Below are 25,227 nucleotides of genomic sequence, written 5' to 3' on the forward strand. Positions count from 1 at the left end.
GCTGCTAGTTATCTAGTTAGTTTTTAAGTAGTTGTCCAGCTATTAACTACCTATCCAGCTATTAACCAGCTATTAGTTACCTATTACCTAGCCATTAAGTAGTTATGAACGAGCAAGCTAACTAGCTGTTAACAAGTTATCTGGCCATTAACTAGCAATATAGCTGTTAACTAGTTGTTAACTAATATCCAGCTATCAAAGTATTAACTAGCTTTTTGCTAATTATCTAGGTTTAATCCACTATTAACAAGTTAACTAGCTATTAACCAGTTAACTAGTTGTCTAGGTATTAACTCGATCTAAAATAGTTATCTAGCTAGCAACACCATCTAGCAATTAACTAGCTGTTACCTATATATTAACTAGCTATTAACTAGCAATTACCTGATAACAACTATTAACTACTTACTAGTTATCAACGAGCTGTTCAGCTATTAACTGGATCTTAACTGGTAATCCAGCTGGTAACAAGTCACCTAGCTATTAACGAGGCAGTATCTAGTTATCTAGCAAGTAGCTGTTAACTATGTATTAACTAGATATTAACTAGCAATTACCAACTATTAGCTAGCTATAAACTAGCAACTATCTACCATTAACTAGTTATAACTAGCAATTATCTACTATTAGCTAGTAACTAGCAATTATCTACTATTAAGCTATTAACTAGTTTTTAACTAGTAGTCCAGCGATTGACTAAATCCTAACTAGTCATCTAGCAATGAACTAGCTAGTAACTAGGTATCCAGAGATTAGCTGCTAACTATATAACTAGCTATTAACTAGAAACTACCAAGTAACCAATTACTAACTAGCATTTAAAGAGCTGTCCAGTTATTAACTAGTTCTTAACTAGTTGTCTGGCTAGTAACAAGTCAGCTAGCAATTAACCAGCCAGTAATTAGCAAACAAGTAGCTGTTAACTATGTATTAACAAGCTGTTAAATAGCAATTATCTACAATTAACTAGCTGTTAAATAGCAATTATCTAATATTAACTAGCTATTAACTACTAACTAGTTAGCTGTCCAGCTATTAGCTAGTACTAGCTATCTAGCTAGTAACCACCCATCTAGCAACTACCAACCAGTTATCAAGCAATTAACTAGCTATGAACTAGCAATTATCTACCATTAGCTAGCTATTAGATAGCAATTATCTACCATTAACTAGGTATTAATGAGCAATTTACTACTAACTAGCTATTAACTAGTTATTAACTAACTGTCAATTATTAACAAGAACTAGTTATATAACTGGTAACCAGTCATTGAGCAATGAGCTAGCAAGTAACCAGTTATCTAGCAATTAACTAGCTATGAACTAGCAATTATCCACTATTAACTATTAATTAGCAGTTGTCTACTATTATATAGTATTAACGCTATTAACTAGCAATTGTCTACTATTAACTAGCTATTATCCGAGTAATTATCTACTATTAACTAGCTATTATCTAACAGTTGTCTACTATTATCCTAGCAGTTGTCGACTATTAACTAGCCATGACCTAGCAGTTGTCTACTATTAACTAACCATGACCTAGCAGTTGTCTACTATTAACTACCAGCTATTAACAAGTTATAAACTAGCTGTCCAGCTATTAACAAGTTATCTAACTGGTAACCAGTCATTGAGCAATTAACTAACAAGTAACCAGTTATTGAAAAATTAGCTATTACCTAGCAATTATGTACTATTAACTAGCTAGCTATTAACACGTTATTAACTAGCATTATCTAATATTAACTAGCTAATAACTAGAAATTATCAGCTATTAACTAACTTATCTAGCAATTTACTAGCTGTTAACTATACATTAATTAGCTATTATGCTACAGTTCTCTACTATAACTAGCTATTAACCAGCAATTATCTACTAATTAAATAATAACTAGCTATTATAATAGTTTTGCAGCCATTAACTAGATCATAACTAGTCATCTAGCAATTAAATAGCTAGTAACTAGTTATGTAGTGATTAAGTAGTTAACTATGAATTAATTAGCTATTAGTTTTCTAGCTGGCAAGTAGCTATTAAATCATTAACTAGCCATCCAGCTATTAACTAGATCTTAATTTGTTATTTAGCTTGTAACGAGACACCTAGCAATTAACAAGCCAGTAACTAGCTATCTAGCAATTAACTAGCTATTAACTAGATATGAAATATCTCTTAACTAGCTACTAACCATATATTAACTCTTTCTCTAGCTATTAGCATTATATAGCCATCTGGCTATTAACTAGCAATTATTTATTCATGGACTAGCAATTATTTATCCAGCCATGTGCTAGCTAATAGCGTGCTATGAACTAGCAGTTTTGCTGTTAACTAGTATTAATAGTATCCTATTAATAAAATAGTTATATAGCTAGTACACAGCCATCTATCAATTGATTAGGTAGTAAGTAGTTATCTAGCGATTAACTCGCTATTAAATTTATATTAACTGTGAAGTACCTACTAACCAACACTCGACTAGCTATTAACCAGTTATTAACTAGTTGTCTCGCTATTAACTAGTTGCTAACCACTTATCTATCTGGTAACCAATCATCTAGCAATTAACTGCCTAGTAACTAATTAGCAATTAACTAGCTGCTTATGCTAACTAGCTATTAACTAGCAGTTATCTACTATTAACTAGCTACTAACTGTATATTAACTGGTTTTCTTGCTATTAACTAGCTATTTTATAGTTATCTATCAACTAGCAACTACCTATTCAGTCATTAATTAGCTAATAGCTTGTTCATTGCTAGTTATACATTTATCTAGCTAAGTAGTTGTCTATTAAGTAGCTGTCTACCTATTAACCAGCTATTAAATATGTCTAGGTATTAATAGTTATTAACCATTTATTAACTATTAACTGATTTTCTAGCTGGTAACTAGGTAAATTATTAACTCTTCTAACAAGTTAGTTAGCTATTAACTGTTAACTAGCTTCTTAACTAGTTAACAAGCTATCAGCTAGTCATTAAGTAGCTATTAACTACTTAGGTAACAGCTATTTGTTATCTATGTATTAACTTGCTACATAGCTGTTAATTACTTATAACCAGTATCCAGATAACTAGTTATATAAATATTAACTAGCTATTCACTAGCCATCTAGTTATTAACCAGCTATTAGGCAGTTACCTAGCTGTTAACCAGTTATTAATCAGTTACTAACCAGCTATTAACTAGTTACCTAGCTGTTAAGTAGGCATTGATTGCCCTGCCCATAACTAGTCATCTAGCCATTAACTAGCTAGTAACTAGTCATCCAGTCATTTACTAGCTAGTAACTATCTAGCCATTAGTTAGCTATTAACCAGATATTAACAAGCTATTCAGGTATTAACTACCTATTATATTATCTGGCTATTAACTGGGTATTAGCTATTTATACATACTAGTTATTAGATATTAATCATTATCTAGCTATTAACTAGGTTTATCTTGTTATCTTGCTATTACCTAGCCAATAAGTAGCTATTATCTAGCCAGATTACTAGCTATTAACTGTATATATAGCTGTTAACTAGCTATATAGAAGTTAACTACTTATTCACGTTTTAACCAGCTATTCACTGGTTATGTATTCACCAACTTCTTACCTAGCTATTAATGAGTTATTAACCAATTGTTACTAGTTATCTGGCTGTTAACTACAGATTAACTAATTATTATACTAGTGACTAGTCATCTAACCATTAACTAGCTATTTACTAGTTATGTGGCTAAAAACTATTAACTCTCTGTTAACTAATTTTCAAGCTATCAACTAGTTAGCTATTAACCAGCTCAACTGGTTAACTGTCAACTAGCTAGTAATTACTTATCTAGCTATGAACTATCTAGTAGGAAACCAGCTAGACAACTATTAGATAGCTAACTAGTTATCTAGCTATTAACTATTGTCTAGCTGTTAAGTACATATTAACCATTATTTAACTTACTATTAACTAGTTATCCAGCTAGTAACTAGTTAGCCAACTATTTACTGTTATCTAGTTAGCTAGTATTAAGTAGCTATCAACTAGTTTTGTAGCTATTAACTATCTTTTGCTAGTTTTTAACTATTAACCAACTTTTCCCTCATTATTAACTAGCTATTAAGTAGCTATTAACTAGTTGTCTAAGTATTACTTGTACAGCTATTAGCTACTTCTTAATTATCTAGTTTTGAACTACCTATTCACTAGGTTGTCTAGGTATAAACTCATTATGTAAATAACTGTGTATTAAGTCCTCTAGTAAAATTGTCTTATTTCACTGAAACTGAGACCAAGTGAAAGACAGGGGTCTTCTAAGGCTACTTGTTAATTTTTTAAAGCTTTAAACTTTAAACTTTTCTGTTTAACCATGCTACTTTTCCTGCAGAAGACAAAATTAATAAAGATAAAAATTAGAGGCACATCTTTCATTCTCTCACTTATTCTGTCAAGTAGAATTGCCAAGTTTAGCAAATAATCAAAAATTTTACATTAAAGTACGTTCTATATATTGCATTGGAAATAGGTATACCTAGCAATCCTACTTATCAGCACATATCTTTTACTCCCACGTTATTGCCAGACATTTCATTATTGTCTATATCAACAAAACAAGGAGTCAATAGATCAAATAATTTTCTGTACTGGCTAAACTCATTTAGACTTGAGAGAATTAGTGGATATAAGTGGCTCCTTCTGCTCCCTGGAGCCCCACTACATCAATATGCGGCTTCACTCATTCGAAGGACTTTCTTTTGCACGAGATCACTTATTTCACTTATTTGGGGCTCTTCTGTCTTACTTCTAACAGGTACATTGTTGAGCTGCATAATAACCAAGGATGGATAGTAAAAGATATTTGTGAAATGAGTATTTCTGTATAAACATTGTTTCTGTTCTCACAGAATGTTGTAACACAAATTTTGGAAGTTAAGGCATAAAGGATACACCAATTACTACTAGAATACTAAAGAATAAGTACAAGAGAAATGAAGGTACTTAAGAACTCTAGTCCACTGTTTATCAAACATAGCTAATCATCACAAACACCCCGGGAAGTTACTTAAACAACAGGTTTGTAAGCCTCACTCCCAAATAATCTAAATTAATAGATCTAGGATTTAACCCCAAATTCCCATGATGCACGTGCAGATGATCCAGGGACTAGACATTGCAAAACACTGGCTGATGACAGGTTAAGGCAACCCTTCTCTTCCCTCCCATACCAACCTCTTTCTGCTTTCCTCTAATTCAGTAGGTAAGTCCCATTCAGTATTTGTTATCACTCCCTCCTATTTATTTCCCTTGTGTAGTAGTCTACTTGATAGTCACTATTTTCTCCTTTTAACAGTAAATTCCAAACTATGAAGTAGCTTTCAATTTTCCTCCCAAAATAAGGTTGCTAGGTGGTAGGAATCCATACCTTTCTATAAATAAGAGACTTGTTACCGGTTAGTCTTGTTTTTATGAACCCAGTCTACAGCTCTTGCAGTTATCAAAGTGCCTGATATAGTAGTAGGCTTTTTACATATGTTGTTTTGTTTAGTTTCTTATGGAATCTTATGGAATCTCATGGAGACATAGATTACTAACCTTATTTGATGAAAGATAAAACTGAGGCTGAGAGAAGATTCCTTCATTCATTTATACATGCATTCATTCAACAAGTATATATTGAGCATGGAGTATGTGCTAGGCATTGCTCTGGTTGCTGGGGGAAACATCAATGAACAAAACAATGTATCATCCTTCATGGAGTTTACATGAAACAGAGGAAGGCAGATCGACATGAAATAAATATGTGTAGGTGATGATTAGTGCTAAGAAATTTTAAAAAGTGCTATAAAGGCTGGTCACAGTGGCTCATGCCTGTAATCCCAGCACTTTGGCAGGGGCATGGCTTGAGACCAGGAGTTTGAGACCAGCCTGGGTAATATAGTAAGACCTTTTCTCTACAAAAAGTTTAAAAAAAAATAGCTGAGCATTGTGATGCACACCTGTAGTCCCAGCTACGCTTGAGCAAGTGAGGCTGAGGTTCAGTGAGCTGAGATCATGCCACTGGACTCCAACCTGGGTGACAGAGTGAAACTTTGTCTCAAAAAAAAAAAAGGTGCTAAGAAATAAAAACAAGATAGGGTAAGGGGATAGAGAACAGGAGTGCTGCTTTTGTAAGTGTGGTCAGTGATAAAGTGGCATTTTTGCAGAGACCTGAAAGAGGTGAGAGAGGGAATGATAAAGCTTTCACTCACCATGACACTGCCAGAAGTATCTATAGCCTCAGATCCTTCTCAGCACCATAAGATAGTACTGCCCAAAGTTCCTCTTATGTCACAAGAAAGAGACAAAAACAGTTATTGGAATAAAAGACCGCTAACCACAGAAAAAGACAATTTTCAGAGAGAAACCTCCAAGAACTTACTCAAGTTAGCAGACTAGTTCTTCATATTTCTTCATTTTGTTACATATTTGTAACTTCAATGTACTTGATATGGTTTAGCTGTGTTCCCTCCCAAATCTCATCTTGAATTTTTAGCTCCCATAATTCCCATCTGTCATGGGAGGGACCTGGTGGGAGGTAATTGAATCATTGGGGTGGGTCTTTCCTGTGCTTTTCTCGTAATACTGAAAAGTCTCATGAGATCTGATGGTTTTATAAAGGGCAGTTCACCTCCACAAGCTCCCTTGCCTGCTGCCATGTAAGACATCCCTATGCTCTTCCTTCATCTTCTGCAATGATTGTGAGGCCTCCCCAGCTATGTGGAACTGTGAGTCCTTTAAACCTCTTTCCTTTATAAATTACTCAATCCTGGGTGTGTCTTTATTAGTAGCATGAGAACAGGCTAATACAGTACTAAAATGCTGAAGGTGTGGAGTTGTCCTGTCTACCTGTAGTCTGTGTTCCCGTTCTCTTTCCTTGAGAAAGAGAGAGAGGTAGTAGTAAACAACAGTTGTAATTTGAATGAGTCTATAGCCTTTATTTCTGTAACACAAGCTATACATATATCTCTTCAAAGAGCATCCCAATGAAAGGTAACAGAAAGTCTGACGATCTGAGGCAGGAGTGTGTTGGTGAGTTTGCCATGTGGGCGAGTATGACTGGAGTGGAGCAGGGAAGAGAAGAGTGGTAGGAGACAAGGTCACAAAGTTAAGGGACAGATCAAGTAAGTCAACAGCTAGCGAGAGTGAAACAATTAGGATTTAACAAAGACGTTTCTGACTCTAAAGCCAGCATTATTCTGTGCTATATTTCTGAATATAGATGGTACCAACTAGAAATGTCTTCATCATTTTGTCAATGAATCTCCTTTCCAGCCCGAATCAGTATCTTGTAGAATGAAGTGCTGTCTCCATAGGGGTGTTAGATCCAGCCCTCTTATTTTTTCAGAGAAGTTACTCCTGAAATTCTCTCCACTCCCTTGAATCATCAATTTCTTGTGCTTCACTTTACCCATTAGTATACATGTTTGTTCGGTGTCTCAGATTCTAAACAAACAAAGAAACAAACAAACATGTACACTCATCTCCATACCACCTCCATCAATTATCTTGTTTGTCTTTAAACTAAAAGATAAGTTAGTGTCTCTTCTTCTTTCCTTGTTGATTATTTCCTTAAGCCACTTTCTCACCTCCACTGAGGTTACTACAGTCAAGTTCACCTGGAACTTGAAGACCACCCTGATGCCAAATCATTTTCTATTTTCATCTAACTTTGTATCTCAGCAGATTTAATAAACCTGACCAGTTCATTCTCGCAGCACCTTCTCTCTCTTTTAAGACCTCACACTCTTGTTTCTCTGGCTACTCTTTCTCATGTTTCTTAACTAGATACTCCTTTCTTTCCAATATCTATACAAATTACTGTCTTAGTTCAAGTTCTGTTTCCTTTTTTCCTCTGTCAATCTTGTCTTTCCAAGTGATCTCATCTAGTTCCTAGTGTTAACTACCATCTGTATATACGGGTGAATTTCTAAATCTCTATCTCTATCTTATATCTCTTATCTGAGCTCCATATTGTATATTCTCAGTTCTCCACTAATATCTCAATTTTACTACCTAATGGACATCTCAAATCTAATATGTCTTGATTTCTTTCTTAAACCTGGTCTTCTCCTTCCCCGAGAGGGGGAGGAGTAAAAAACCCCAGAGTCTTCCTGATTTCTCTCTTTCCCCTCCCTCCATCAGCAACTCTTGTTAGTTCTACCTCTGAAACATATCACAAATGTATATACTTTTCTTCAACTCTGCAACTACCGACTTAGTTCTGAGCACTATTACGGTGTATCTGCATTACTGCAATAATATCCTAATAGGTCTCCTTACTTCTAGGTTTGACATACCAGCTAAAAATTAACTCATAAAACAGCCAGGTTTTATGAAACCCTTTTTGATATAATTGTAGATTCACATATAAATATGAGAAATAATACAGAGAGGCACTGTATGCACTTTATTTAGATTTCCCCAATGGTAACATCTTGCAAAACTATAGTATAGTATTATAACCCAGAAACTGGCATTGCTATAGTCAAAATGCCTAACATCACAAGAGGAATCTTCATGCTGCCGTTTAATGACCATACTAACTTCCCTCCTGTCCAGACTCCCTTCTCAGGCCTTGACTGCTAATCTAGTCTCCATTTCTATAATTTTTCATTTCAAGAATGTTGTATAAATGAAATCATGCAGTGTATAATATTTTGAGATTTCCCAGGAGTTTTATCCAGGATGTTATGTGTATCGATATTCCATTCCATTTTGCTAAGTATTATTGTGTGATGTGGATGTACCCAACTTGTATAGCATGTAACAGATCTATTGATCTGTTCAAGTTCATATAGGTTATTTCAGTTTTGGAGTGATTTAAATAATATTGTGTTTTTATTTTTAGTTTGCATGTGTTCATTGTTAGTATGTAGAAATGTTATGATTTCTTTTTTCTGCTAACCTTATAACCTGTGATTGTTCTGGACTCACTTATCAGTTTTAGTTAGTTAAGGGTCAGTTTTTATAGATTCCTTAAGATTTTCTACTTAGATAATCATGTCATCTTAAAGAATGGATTCATCATAATGTCGATGACAGTTTATTGTTTTCTTCTCATTCAAGTTGTGATTTTCTTGATTCTTTGGCTGTATCCTGGGCAGTTTGTCTATAATATTAGAAAAGTCTGGGTCCTATTCAATTTTTTTTTTTTTATTTTAGTAGGCAGTCACCCTATTTATATTTAGTAAGCAGATTCTGGCCTATTTTAAGGGGCTATAGCTCCAATGGCAATCTAATTTTTAGAGCTTGTGTGGTGCTCTTTTGGTCTGTTTGTTTTACCTAGGAGCACTGAGGCTCTCACTGGTCATTGCTGGTGCTGCTTTGAGGGAATGGAAAGAGATTCTCCAGTTTGAGCCACCTGGTACCTTCTAGGAAGGGGAAGAGAGTCCTTGGTCCTACTGGAATGAAGATGAGTTCCTGCACTAGTGTGTGTTATTTTGGGATGACCCCTGTGGGTCAGGTCTGCAGCTCATTGTGGAAGGATCATTCTTGCTGGTGCTGCATGGTGTCTATGGGTGAGGGAGGGGAATCTCGGCCATTTACTGTTTGGGCACTTGTGGTGGTGGGATGGCCCCCATTGGCCCCTCATTGTCTCTGGATGGGGGAGGGGGGTCTATACATCTGTGATTTTCCCAATTTCTATCTCAATCCTGCACCTCATCTCTGTGTATTCCATCAGCTGCTTAGTATCTTCATTTTAACGTCTAATGAATATCTCACATCTAATATGTTTTGATTTCTTCCATTATCATCAATATTTACTTATTCATGCAATTTCTGTAGTAGATTCGACTCCTCTGAAAGCCAGCTTTAAGGACCAGTTGACCTTTGTGGTCAGGATGTTTACTAAGAAATATTATTAGTAGCAACACTTATAGAAGGGAAGGGAAGAAAGCAGGGCTGAGTAAAGGGAGAATTTAAACTGTGATGCATTCCCAACAAGACCATACACAGAGATCTGAAGCTAGAATGGTCCTTCCAAATAGTTCCAAATATGGCAGGGATGGCTATGTCTTCATATTCCTGCATAAATCAGTCATTAGTTATGGGCCACTGGGCAATGAGTGTGGTCCTGAGTGAGGCAACTGTCTGCAGCTGGAAGCTTTCAAGGGCACTCTCAGCAGTTGGGGCAACAAGTCCTTCATTGAAGTCAAGTCTGAGCTATACATGAGTTCCAAATCAATCCTCTTGGAAACAAGAGAAACTCCTGATGACGTGGGCCTCCTTAATCTCAGTGTGAAGGAATCATATTGGTTAGCACAGGGTGAGTGTTTCCATTCCTGGGTGTTGGCTAGCCAAGAGATTTCCTCTCTAACATGCCTGCTAATTGAGAGTTGTCTACCTAGACTGCAGTGTGCTTACTATCCAGAATTTTCCCACTAGCCATCTTCACACTTGTGGAGAGTTTCCTCCTGGGAACAATGGTGTAGACCTCAACAATTTCCTTCTAGCCCCTGCATATGTCCAGTTAAAAGCCCCCTTTTAAAATTTTAATTATCATGGGTTTTCTTTGCTCTGTGTCTGTGAAAGAATAATAATAATGATTTTTTGTGTATTTTCATATGTGCTTATTGGCTATTTTTAATTATTCTTCTGTGAGTTTTTGGTTCAGTTTCTTTGCCCAGTTTTTGGGAATGTTGTTTGTGTTATTTTGAGTTGCTTGAGATGTTTTTGACTTTGTGTGGGACACTACTGAATTCTATGGGATTATGTGTGTGTGTGTGTGTGTGTGAGAGAGAGAGAGAGGCGGGGGGGAAGAGAGAGAGAAGAAGAAGAAGAGGGAAGATATTTGTTTATATTTTGGTCATTTATTTTTTTGAGATGGAGTCTTGCTCTGTCAACCAGGCTACAGTGCAATGGTGCAATCTCAGCTCACTGCAATCTCCGCCTCCAAGGTTCAAGTGATTCTCCTGCCTCAGCCTCTCAAGTAGCTGAGATTACAGGTGGCTGCCACGATGCCTGGCTAACTTTTGTATTTTTAGTAGAGACAGGGTTTCACCATGTTGGTCAGGCTGGTCTTGAACTCCTGACCTCAAGCAATCCACCCGCCTTGGCCTCCCAAAATGCTGGGATTATAGGCGTGAGCCACTGCGCTTGGACTTATTTTTAAATGATTAACTTTTCTTTTCTATTCCATGTTCCTGGATAAGCTTGTCTTCTTTTCTGAACTAAGTTTATCAGTGGAGGAGCTAATTAGCTTGCTGCTATCTCCAGGCAAGTATTCATTTCAGATGACTTAAAGGCCAGTTTTTACTGATTTGACCACAAACAACTCTGGTCTTTTGATGTGAAGCTCTGACTAGAACCCATAAAGGTGTCTCTTTTATCATTTCAAAGCAATATTTTTAGTTTTCTGTATCATTTGGCTGCATAGACAGTTTTTCTCTAAAGTTCACCACCATACTGATTGATATTTCAAGCTTAAGTGCATGCCTGAAAATTAGTCACAGTGCGATACCACAACTCTAAACCCACATTCGAATGCATTGCTTGAAATTCTTACCTCTAATGAAAATGTGGTGTCATTCCTCCTCAAACAATAATCATCCTCTAAGAGGAAGGCACAGACAGAAGTTATAAATTGGACACCACTTTAACACAGAACAGAAGCTAAGACCACTTTTTATGTTGAGAGATTTAGAGGTACAAGATGCAGAGAAAGTTGAGGAACAAATTGAATTGAAGTTGATATTGAGTTGCTTTACTGTTGTTTGACCTCTCTTGTACATGGTATCGAAGCAAGACCTATGGTTTGTCCTCTCTGCTGCAGAGACCCAAGAAATGCACCCCTGTTATGCAAATACACCTTATCCTAGAGATAACGTGTGCTATAGTTGAAGCAGAATCACAATCACAATGTCTGAAGCAGACCAGGCTTGGAAGTCATGTTATCCTACCTCTTCACTTCATAAAAGGTGAAACTGCCTAGAGAGCAAAAGGAACTTTCCAAAAGTGGACTGAATTACTCTGATTTAAGTTACCAAAGGATTAGTCAGAGGTTCTTTCCTCTACACCATTTAAATTGCATAGCTTTTGGCAGTGCAATTTTATTTGTGTTAGAAACGCATTCTGCATCCCATTCCTAGGTCTGGCTGCCCTTCTAAAGTGGAAAAGGATGTTGCTGGTTTCTCATTGCCTTCCAAGCCAGTTTCCTATTGTTTCTATTTCCTCTTCTAGTGGTGTTCTCATTTTCTGTTCTCTGGAGTCTATTGTATTTTTTTTTTTAACTTCTATTTAAATTTTGTTGCTAATGTATCTACTAAACTATATATCCTGGGAGAAAGTTTCATTGTTATTTTAGAAAAACCTGCTAATGAGAGGCATTTTACAAGATGATGTACAGGATTTGAGGAGGAGGATAGTTTTACAGAACCATCTATAATTATATGGCATATAAAGGCATAGTTTCTCTTTCTACAGTTTTTTTTTTTTCCTATGAGCACTTACATGAAAATAAAAAAATGGAACCCCTCTTTTGGCAGAGTTTCATGGCTATCTATAGAAATTGATTAAATCTCTTTCTGGAATGTGTGACATAATTGTTAATACTGGGGACATGTCTATCTGCCAACAATTCACAATTCCAAGCAGGCATGGAATAGTTCATTTGGGCATGGAGATTAATGTCTGTACTAAAGGATGCTTTGAAAATTAAACTACTCAGTTATGGTAGCAACTTCCTAGTTGATAAAGGAATGGTTTTCATAACAGGCTAGTTGTTCTCAGCTTTTGGTAATGGAGCACCAGACTGAATATTGAAAAAATTCCCAGATGCTGCTTATTTGCAAATAGGATTGCAAAACACTGAACCCCAATAGTAAGCTACTGATTTTTGACAAAATTTTAAATTAGATGAAATTTCCTTTGTTTGATTAGTGAGGTACAGTTTCCATACAATAGACTGTATTTATTTTAAGTGTAAAACTCAATTAATTTTGTCAAATTAATACCTGTGCAACCTCCCTTCCCCAAGCAAACCCTGATCTGATTTTTCTTACCATAAATTAGATTTGCTTGTTCTAGCACTTTATACATGTGAGCGTACAGCCTGTACTCTTTTTCATCTTGCTTCTGTCACTAACCAAAATATTGGTGAGAGCTGCCCATGTTTTTTATATATAGTCCTTTTTGATTAATATTCTATTCTATGAATTACTCATATCTGTTTATACATGTTTCTGTTGATGGACGTATGCATTCTTTTGGCTCTTTAAGTAAATTTTCTATGAAATTCTTTTTTTTTTTTTTTTTTTTTTTGAGATGGGTCTCGCTCTGTCGCCCAGGCTGGAGTACAGTGGCGTGATCTCAGCTCACTGCAAGCTCCATCTCCCGGGTTTACCCCATTCTCCTGCCTCAGCCTCCCGAGTAGCTGGGACTACAGGCGCCTGCCACCTTGCCTGGCTAGTTTTTTTTTTTATCTTTTAGTAGAGACGGGGTTTCACCGCATTAGCCAGGATGGTCTCGATCTCCTAACCTCGTGATCCACCCGTCTCGGCCTCCCAAAGTGCTGGGATTACAAGCTTGAGCCACCGCGCCCGGCCTGAAATTCTTGTACATGTATTTTGGTGGATATGTGTTTGCATTTCTTTTGGATAAATACCGAAAACTTGGTATGCTTAACTTTATGCAAAATGACCAAAACATTTTTCAAAGTAATTGCATCATTTTACATTCCCTGGGGTGATATGTGAATGTTTTATTGCTCAACATTTTTACCAGCATTTGGTATTAGAGAAATAATTTAAATTTGAGGCATTCTTATAGGTGAGAAGTGCTAACAGATTTTGAGTTTAATTTGCATTTTCCTCATGACTAATGATATGAACATCTCTTCACGTGTTGTTGTTCACTCATACATTTTCTTTTGTGAAGCATCTATTGAAATCTTTTGCCCATTAACAAAAAAATCAACTTTACTTATAATTTGCATAGTAAATGCACACATTATAAGGTTTTTGTTTTTTTTAACCAAACGAATCAGACTTTTATTTTTGCCTACTTGCTCATACGTATTTCTGTAATACCTTTGATCACAATATTGATCACATTTTCTATTCTTTACTTCACTCTATATAATAAAAAATCCCACAATACCTAGCATGTACTGTGCATTTATGTTCTAAATAGTGATCTAAATACCTTAAATATGTTAAATAATTTTAATCTGCATCAGTCCCATGAAGGCATTCCTTTTTCTTTATTATTATTATACTTTAAGTTCTAGGGTACATGTGCACAATGTGCAGGTTTGTTACATATGTATACATGTGCCATGTTGGTGTGCTGCACCCATTAACTCATCATTTACATTAGGTATATCTCCTAATGCTATCCCTCCCACCTCCCCCCTCCCCACAATAGGACCTGGCGTGTGATGTTCCCCTTCCTGTGTTCAAGTGATCTCATTGTTCAGTTCCTACCTATGAGTGAGAACATGTGGTGTTTGGTTTTCTGTTCTTGTGATAGTTTGCTGAGAATGATGGTTTCCAGCTGCATCCACGTCCCTACAAAGGACACGAACTCATCCTTCTTTTATGGCTGCATAGTATTCCATGGTGTGTATGTGCCACATTTTCTTAATCCTGTCTGTCACTGATGGAAATTTGGGTTGATTCCAAGTCTTTGCTATTGTGAATAGTGCACAATAAACATACGTGTGCATGTGTCTTTATAGTAGCATGACTTATAATCCTTTGGGCATATCCCCAGTAATGGGATGGCTGAGTCAAATGGTATTTCTAGTTCTAGATCCTTGAGGAATCACCACACTGTTTTCCACAATGATTGAACTAGTTTACAGTTCCACCAACAGTGTAAAAGTGTTCCTAGTTCTCCACCTCCTCTCCAGCACCTGTTGTTCTCTGCTGGAATAATTTAATTGCCTGCTTGTTATGTTTTTGGGGATCCATTATATGTTTTTTATATGAGATTGACATGAGTTTGCAAATACTATCTTATAGCCCATTATTTTAAGTTGATAACACTGTTTGCATGAACAAACAAGAAAGCAAGCAAAAATAAAACTAATGAAAACTCTATACCTTAACTTCATCTCTCTGCTTTTTAACTTTTTGTTTTCACTTTTTATTTTATTGTACTAAGTCTTAAAATGTTATTGTAGTTATTATTTCGATTGCTTCATTGTGTGGTCTTTCTACTTAAGATAATATTAGTTTACACACCACAATTAGAGTGTTATATATTCTGTTTTCTCTGTGTACTTACTATTACTAGTGCGTTCTGTATCTTCAGATGATTTTTTAGTGTTCATTCATGCCCTTTTCTTATAGAAGTACTCTAGCATTTTTTTGTACAAAAGGTCTGGCATTGACAAAATCTCTCAGCTTTTGTCAGGGAAAGTTTTTATGTCTTTTTCTATTTTGAAGGTTACTTACACTGGATATATATTTTTCTAAGGTGAAAGTTTTTTTTTTCTTCAGCACTTTAAATATGTCATGGCACTCTCCCCTGGTTTGTAAGGTTTCCACTGTAAAATCTGCTGCTATACATATTGGAGCTTTCATTGTATGTTATTTGTTTCTTTTCTTTTACTGTTTCCAATAAGCTTTCCTTATCCATGACCTTTAAGTATTTGATTACTAAATTCTTTGAGGTAGTCTTCTTTAGGTTAATTCTGCTTTTTATTATATAGCCTTCTTACACTGAATACTGATATGTTTTTCTAGCTTAGGGAAGTTCTCTGTTATTATCCCTTTGAGTAAGCTTTCTACTCCTATCTCTTTCCCTTCCTACACTTTAAACCCAATAACACTTAGATTTGCCATTTTGATGCCATTTTCTAGATCTTGTAGGTATGCTTCATTGGTTTTTCTTGCTTTTACTTTTCTCTTGTTGGATCATTTATTTTCAAACAGTCAGTCTTCAAACTCACTAATTTTCTTCTCCTTGATCAATTTTGCTATTATCAGAGAAATGCAAATCAAAACCACAATGAGATACCATCTCACACCAGTTAGAATGGCAATCATTAAGAAGTCAGGAAACAACAGATGTTGGAGAGGATGTGGAGAAATAGGAACACTTTTACACTGTTGGTGGGATTGTAAACTAGTTCAACCATTATGGAAAACAGTATGGCAATTCCTCAAGGATCTAGAACTAGATGTACCATATGACCTAGCCATCCCACTATGGGTATTACCCAAGGATTATAAATTATTCTACTACAAAGACACATGCACACGTATGTTTATTGCGGCACTATTCACAATAGCAAAGACTTGGAATCAACCCAAAGTCCATCTGTGACAGACTGGATTAAGAAAATGTGGCACATATACACCATGGAATACTATGCAGCCATCAAAAAGGATGAGTTTGCGTCCTTTGTAGGGACATGGATGCAGCTGGAAACCATCATTCTTAGCAAACTATCACAAGAAGAGAAAACCAAACACCGCATGTTCTCACTCATAGGTGGGAACTGAACAATGAGATCACTTGGACTCGGGAAGGGGAACATCACACACTGGGGCCTATCATAGGAAGGGGGGAGGAGGGAGGGATTGCATTGGGGAGTTATACATGATATAAATGATGAATTGATGGGTGCTGATGAGTTGATGGGTGCAGCACACCAACATGGCATAAGTATACATATGTAACAAACCTGCACGTTATGCACATGTACCCTAGAACTTAAAGTATAATGAAAAAAAAGAAAATACATGAAAAAAAAAAAAGACTCCCATGCATTCTTCAGTGTTTCCACTGTATTTTCAACTTAAGATTTTCTGCTTGATTTTTTAAAATAATTTATCCTCTTTGACACATTGATCTGGTAGAATTCTGAAATTATTCTCTGTATTATCATGGATTTCTTTGAGTTTTCCAAGCAGCTATTTTGAATTATTTGTCTGAAAGATCTCATATTTCTGTTTTTTGAAGAATTGGTCCCTGGTACTTTACTTAGTTCATTGGTGAGGTCATGTGTTCCTTGTTGGTCTTGATGCTTGTCAATTTTATTTCATGTCTGGGCATTGAAGAGTTAGGTATATATTGTAGTCTTCACTGTCTAGCCTTGTATGTGCATGTGCTTCCTGGGAAAGCAGCTCCAGTATACAAATGTACTTGGGTGTTTTGATCTAAGCTGTATCTGCATTAGGGGGAACCCCAGGCCTGATAACACTGTGGCTCCTGCAGACTTTTACACGTACTGCCTTAATGATTTGGATGAGATATGAAAGAATTCTCTACATACCAGACAGATGCTCTTCTCTTCCCTTACTTTCAAACAAATGGAGACCCTCTATCTGTACTGAGCCAACTGGAGCTAGGGTGTGGTGATGCAAACTCTCCTGTGACCACCAACACCAGAACTGTGCTGGGTCACACCTGAAGCCAACACAGCACTGTATTTAACCCAAGGCATGCTGTAAGTACTTCCTGTCTACTGTCTGTGGCCACTCAAGGCCCTGGAGCTTTACAATCAGCAGGAGGTAAAGCCAGTCAGGATTTTGTCCTTCCCTACAGGGCCATGAGTTTCCCCAGGTCCCAGGTGGGTCTAAAGGTGACATCCAGGGGCCAGGGACTGTAGTCAAATTCCTTCGAAGTCTACCTGGTATTCCATCATATTGCAGCTGAGCTGGCATTCAAACCAGAGATGTAATTTTTCCCACTCTCTCTTCCCCTTTCCATAGGCCGAGAAGCCTCACTTCATGGCCACCACTGTCACCACAGGTCCATGGGGAGCACTGCCAGGCTACCACCAATATTATCTTCAAGTCCAAGCACTCTTCAGTTAGCTTGTGGTGAATGATATCTTGCCTGGGATTCACCATTCAGGGCAGTGGGCTCCCGTCTGCCCCAGGGAAGGTCCAAAAATTTCATCCAAATGTCAAGTTCTGGAATCAGGGAACACAAGAGGCTGTTTGGTCCTCTAACCCCTGTGGCCCTGCTGTTACTCAAGGCGCAAGACAAAGTTCCCTTTACTTTTTCCTCTGCTCTTCTTTTTTTTTTTTTTTTGAGACGGAGTCTCGCTCTGTCACCCAGCTGGAGTGCAGTGGCCGGATCTCAGCTCACTGCAAGCTCCGCCTCCTGGGGTTACGCCATTCTCCTGGCTCAGCCTCCCGAGTAGCTGGGACTACAGGCACCCGCCACCTCGCGCGGCTAGTTTTTTGTATTTCTTTTTAGTAGAGACGGGGTTTCATCGTGTTAGCCAGGATGGTCTCGATCTCCTGACCTCGTGATCCGCCCGTCTCGGCCTCCCAAAGTGCTGGGATTACAGGCTTGAGCCACCGCGCCCGGCCCCTCTGCTCTTCTTAAACAGAAGGAGTTATGCCCTGTAACCACCACAGCTGGTAATGTGCTGAGTCTCACCTAAAGCCAGAATCTCAGAGGCTTACCTAAAAGTATTCCTGCTGGTTATTCAGCATCCAAATTGTCTTTAGTCAGCATGTGACGTCGGCCTGGAGTTGGGAGAGTGATAGCTCAATCACTCCTGTAGCTGCCTCAGCTGGTGTATCAGTATGTCTCATGTCCCCCAAGTCTACTGTCTCTGAGTCCAGTTTACCACTAGTACTAACCTAGAAGTTGCAGTCCTTCTGTCCTAGGCTGCATTTCAAGGTTATTTAGAGCCCCAGAGCCCTTTATTCCACAGTCGTGAGGTTTCCAGAACTCAAGCTCCAGTCACTGGGTTGGACAATTCCCCTCTTGCTAGGTAGGGCTGGTTTAAATACTCCCTCCATGGGTAGGTGTCAGCTGAATACAGAGTGGTCACAGCTTTCTGCTGTGACAAGGCACTGAACTGTATGTAGTGTCACACAATTGCTGTACTCCCCCTCTTCCAAATTAACAGTTTCTCTTTCTGTGCCATGTGGCCTCTTCCAGGAGATAGGGGAGGAGGGGCATTGGTGGTTCAACATCACATTTTCTACCCTCTTCAGTGCCTTTTTCATTGATTTAAAACCAGGAACTGTGAGTGCTCACTTAATTTTTAGTTTTATGAAAGTGCTCTTTTGTGTTTAGATGACTGTTAAATTTGATATTTTTGTGGGGAGTACAATCAGTGGATCCCTCTATTCAATCGTCTTGCTCTGTCCTTCCTGGACATCAAATTCTAACAACTGACTTTTGGATTATCTCAATCTTCTTTGTTGCTCCCTTTTCTATTACCTGGACCTCTCTGTAATTTTATCCTCTTCACAGATATCCTAATTCTAGTGCCTTATTATCTAAAACTTTGAATAAATAACTTTCTTAAGGTTTCTTCTGATAAGTGTTTGATATTTTCCTTAGCCATATTTATGACACTGGTATTCTGGAAAACTTAAAGCCTCTTATATAATAAGACTTCATCTCTCTGATAGCGTAGTACATACATGTAACACGTATTTATTGGATAGCTACTGTGTGGTAGCTGTTTTTTTTTTTTTTTTTTTTTTTTTTTTTTGAGACGGAGTCTCGCTCTGTCGCCCGGCTGGAGTGCAGTGGCCAGATCTCAGCTCACTGCAAGCTCCGCCTCCCGGGTTTACGCCATTCTCCTGCCTCAGCCTCCCGAGTAGCTGGGACTATAGGCGCCCGCCACCACGCCTGGCTAGTTTTTTTGGTTTTTTTTTTTGTTTTTTTTGTATTTTTTAGTAGAGACGGGGTTTCACCGTGTTAGCCAGGATGGTCTCGATCTCCTGACCTCGTGATCCGCCCGTCTCGGCCGTGGTAGCTGTTTTGATGGTATTCATCACAATGCTACCCAATGCCTTGTCGTCCACTTCCCTTACTTTTATTTAAATGACTGTAGAAAGAAGGAAGCAGAGGATTAAAATACAGCTAGAACTGCCAGCACAAATTCTTCTTGGGGTGAAAGAAGAAAGTCAGAGAGAGGAAAATGTGCGGATTTTGAGTTAGAGATGTAAGCATAAGAAGTGAACTCAAAAAGAGACAAAGAAGGAGGCAAGGCATTTGGAAATATACCTCTTACATTCACAACTGACTTTCAATAGATTTTATGACCTACTGCTGGGCTAAAGAAAGTTTCATTTTCCTCTTTCTACTTCCAACTACCTCTACAATCTTCTTGCTCATTTTTTCAGAATGCTCTTGTCGTGTTTTTGTTTCTTTTTTCTTTTTTCTTTTCTTTTTTTTTTTTTGACAAGGTCTCACTCTGGGATGCAAAGGCACAAACATGGTTCACTGTAGCCTCTACCTCCCAGGCTCAAATGATCCTCCCCACCTCAGCCATCGATTATCTACACGCAAGTGCCACCATTCCCCACTAATTTTTTTTTTTTATTTTTGTATTTTTTATAGAGATGGTTTTTTTTTTTTTTTTTTTTTGAGACGGAGTCTCGCTCTGTCGCCCAGGCTGGAGTGCAGTGGCCGGATCTCAGCTCACTGCAAGCTCTGCCTCCTGGGTTTATGCCATTCTCCTGCCTCACCCTCCCGAGTAGCTGGGACTACAGGTACTCGCCACCTCGCCTGGCTAGTTTTTTGTATTTTTTTAGTAGAGACGGGGTTTCACCGTGTTAGCCAGGCTGGTCTCGATCTCCTGACCTCATGATCCGCCCATCTCGGCCTCCCAAAGTGCTGGGATTACAGGCTTGAGCCACAGCGCCCGGCCGAGATGGGTTTTTTTCATGTTGTCCAGGCTGACCTTGAGCTTCTGACCTCAAGGGATCCACTTACCTTGGCCTGCCAAAATGCTATGATAACAGGCATGAACCACCAAGACCAGCTATTCTTGTCTTTACATTGCATCTTGATGGGTACAATTTTTTTTTTTGTTGTTTCTTTGTTTGATACTCTATAGATTTATTATATTAGTGAATTTTGTCTACCAGAAATTGATTTGGGTGTTATCTTAGGCATCTTCCCCATATTGGGATTTTCACTTATTTTGATAATTTAGAACTTCTTTTACAAATAACATAATAAATACACCATAAAACATTTTACATTTTAAAATAACTCTCCTTACTGAAGAGTTATGACAAGCTAAGAACACTAAATTCTCAGTCAAGAAACTGAATTGTGGTGCTAGCTCTGTCATTAAGTGTTTGATTTTAAAAAGTCATTTATTGTGGAAACTGAGCTAGATAGTCCTAAAGACGTGTTCCAGCTGTAAGATTCCAAATGCAAGTAAGAATTTTATTTCTTTTTTTTTTTCTATCATTTCATGGGATAAAAATTGCATTCTCTTTTATGACTCTTTTGTATTATTTATATATGTGAATGGAACATGTCCCAGTGGACAAATTTGTGAGTCCAACACAACTCACCACCTATCCCCTGCTCTGCCTTAATCCTTCAGTTTTCCTTACCCACAACATCCTCTAGCATCCTCCTAGACAGTTCTGCTAATACTGACCATCATTTTAAAATGTGTTATCTCAGATGGGAATACTTGGAGTTTTGTTTTTGTTTTTGTTTTTTCATGCCAGGATCCAGCCTACTTTTCTTATTTTATTTTTTTCATGGATTTGAGAGATTCTTATAGAGTCAGAATCTGAATTTTTATGTATCAATGATTTTAAGTAGTTCGGTTATGAACAAAATGACTGCATTCCCACTCTTAAGAAAGCAGCCCATAGGGATAGTAATTCTCTCAACTAAAGCTGCATTCCAGTGAAGGACTAACAAAAAAATTTTTATTACCTTTCCATAGGACCAAAAGAGTCTACTTTAACCTTTAAATGGCAGATTTTTTTCCTTAACTAAACAAAAGAGTTTTAAAAAAATTAGCAAGTAGCCAGGGTATGTGTGTGTGTAGATGGACATGTGTGCATGTGTGTATGGTTATGAAAATAGAAGAAATAACTTTTCAAAACCATGTGGATAAAAGAGGCTTTGTTGTAGGTATAGAGAATTAAGATTTTTTTTCCAATATCAAAGGTAAGATGGCTATTATAATTATTTGACATCTAGTAATCCAATTCTACTTAAACTTTAAATTCTTTAAAAAAAAGTATGCTAAATTTGGCAAACTAAGGCTCTATTCAGAACAGGTAAAAAGACTTAGTCCATTCTATCAAAAATTTGGCCCTTTATCTGGTTGGTTTAGTTTGAGGACTGTAACCACGTCCTCTCATTTGAATTAATATTTGATTGATTTTGGCAGTCTTCATTGGGGCAGTGCAGTGAGGAGAGTGGGATTTTTAGGCTTACTTAATACCCCAGAAACCTGAAACTTGCAGAATGTTAGACGTGTATTTGTACACCCTTACTTACATATGAGAAAATATATGCCCTTGAAAATAATTTTTTTCAGCTTTAATGACATGTAATTGATAAATAAAATTGTATATATCTAAAGTGTACAACATGGTAATTTGATATACATTGTGAGATGATAATCATAATCAAGTTAATTAACACATACAAGTCACATAATTACTACTATAGTATTTACTATAACAATCTACTGTAAGCTCTTGTTTTGTGGTTAACATGAGGCTTATATAAAACATCTTGTAGCTATAAAAATCTATTTAAGTTGATAACTAAACTTGTTCTACAGACGAAAAAATCTACAATTTTACTCTGACCTCCACCAATATTTTATGCTTTGATTTACAATTTATATCTTTTTAATATTATGCAACCATTAACAAATTATTTAACAATAGTCATTTTAATACTTTTGTCTTTTAAATTTTATATTAAAATTAAGTGATTTACACACATCATTATAATGTTAGGGTATTCAAATTTGACTATATACTTAGTTTACCAGTGAACTATATACTTTTATATATTTTCTATACTTTCATATGTTTTTTTAACATTTCATGTTGCTAATTACTATTTCATTTCAGCTTTAAGAGCAGCCGTAGCATTTCTCATACGGCAGTTAGATCTGGTGGGAATGAACTCACGCAGCTTTTTATTTTGGTCTGGAAAACTTTGTAATCTCTCCTTCATTTTTGAAGAACGATTTTTCTGGGTAAAGTATTCTTTTGACAGTGTTTTTCTTTCAGTACTTTGGAATATATCTCATTTGCTCCTGGCCTTCAAGATTTTTGCTGAGAAATCCACTTATGAGGATGTCCTTGTGTGGGTTTTTTTGTTTTTTTTTCCTCTTGGTGCTTTCAAAATTTTCTTTGTCTTTGATTTTTGCCAGTTTGATTAAATGTGTCTTAGTGAAGTACTCTTTGTGTTGAATTGTATGGGGGCTCTGAGCTTCACGTATCTGGATATCTATTTCTTTATCCAGATTTGAGAAATTTTCAGCCATTGTTTATTTAAATGAGCTTTCTGTGATTTTTCCATCTTTTTTCTCCTTCTGGAATTTACTTGATGTTAATACTGTTTCACTTGATGGTGTCCTATAATTCACATAAGCTTTCTACACTCCTTTTATTTTTTTTCATTTTGCTCCCCTTACTGGATACTTTCAAATCAGTCGTCTTTGAGTTCACAGATATTTCCTCTGCTTGATCAAGTGCTATTGATGTTCTCTATTGTGATTTTCATTTCATTCATTGGTGGTAGGGTTGGAATTCAAGTCTAGACAATCTTACTAAATTTTGCAACCCTGTTATACAGCTTCCTATGATTAGTGATGACTAGATATTGGATTTGTAAACAGCAATAAGAAAGTGAACTATTATTGGTCTGGTCCCAGAAAGAGACATCTTCATCTAAAATATTATTAACCACTCTTAGCAATAAAGCTACATTCCTTCAAATACCTTGTTTTTAAGGTGGGCACAAATGTTACTTTACTCAAGTATCATTAAGTATACTTAAATATAAGTATCTTATCTTAGTATAACCCATGTATTTGTTGCTAATTAGTAATATCTATTAGGACAGAATTTAGCTTATATGTGTGTTTTACTTTGTGATATAAGGATGGCAGTGTAGCATAGTGGCTAAACATTGACTTTAGAGTCAGACACACATAGGTTCAAATCCTTGCCCTGATTGTTAGAATTTGTATAATCTTGAGAGAATTTCTTTGTGTTCCCTTTGCCTGTTCATAGTTATTTCATCCTTCCTTTGGTTTTTTCATCCTAGAAATGGGGATAATAATAATAGTACCTACTTCACAGAATTTTTGTGAGGATTAAATTTAAATGACTACAATGCCCTTAGCCTAATGCCTGGCACATGGTAAGCACTAAAAAATGTTACATTGGTATTATTAGGATGATAATAAGAATACTCATTGAGAATGATAATAGTACCTACTTTATAGGGTTGTTGTGAAAATTAAATTAAAATGGCTATAAATCCTTTAGCTTTGTGCCTGGTATATAGTAAAGGCTCAAAAATGTTACTTATTAGTGGATGATGATGATGGTGATGATGATGATGATGATAGCTAAATGCCCTGTCACCTAAGTACTACTATTTTCAATTCAGGACTTTCTTTGCTCCATTCTTAATAAAACGCATTTTCACTTTCATCCTTTTTTTTTGGACAATAGCCTCTAATTTGGGGGAGGAGTATGGTTGGTTGGTTGCAGTATTGAACACTTTCCAAGGAATTTATATATCTTGCCAAGCTTTGCTATTTTTCTGATCATATTTCTAAATTAAACTAAATTTTGCCCTGATGAATTACAGAAAGCTGACAATTGCTATGGTAACAGTATTGAGGGATTACTATGTAATAAATATTTAGCATATATATAATTTAAAAAAATATATATATAATTTAAAACCCTTTTTGGGTAGCTCAATAAGGCTAGATATGATCAGATATATCTTTTTGAAATTTAGCCCAGATAGCTTTATTCTTACTGCTTTCCAATGCTTTTCTCTTCTCTGAAAAGCAAATTTCTAAAATAAATCTCTAATATTGTCTGGCTCCATTCTTTGAACCCCTTAAAATTTTTTCTTTGTCATAGGAGAGTGGTTCTCAAACTATGGTCTGGGGAACCCCTGGAGGTCTGTAAAATCTTTGGTTTACAAGATTACAATGTTCATAATATATTAAGATATTATTTTCCATTTTTACTTTCATTCCTTCATGAGTATACAGTAGAGTTTTTCCAGAGGTTATATGTATAGTCTTATGTATATAAGACATATAGTCTTATATGTATAGACCATAGTCTTGTGACGAATTGATTGAAGTCAGACTTGAGAATCAGACTCTTTTTTTCTATATATTCAGACATTAAAGAGATATGCAAAAATATTTTTCTTATGCTGTCATGTAACAGGTTTAGAGTATTTTAATAATACATATTTAAAACATTTCCCAGATTTAGTTTCTGATATGATAAGTATTGA

The sequence above is a fragment of the Trachypithecus francoisi genome, unplaced genomic scaffold (genome assembly GCF_009764315.1).
Source record: "Trachypithecus francoisi isolate TF-2019V2 unplaced genomic scaffold, Tfra_2.0 Lachesis_group6, whole genome shotgun sequence".
NCBI classification, from domain to species: Eukaryota; Metazoa; Chordata; class Mammalia; order Primates; family Cercopithecidae; genus Trachypithecus; species Trachypithecus francoisi.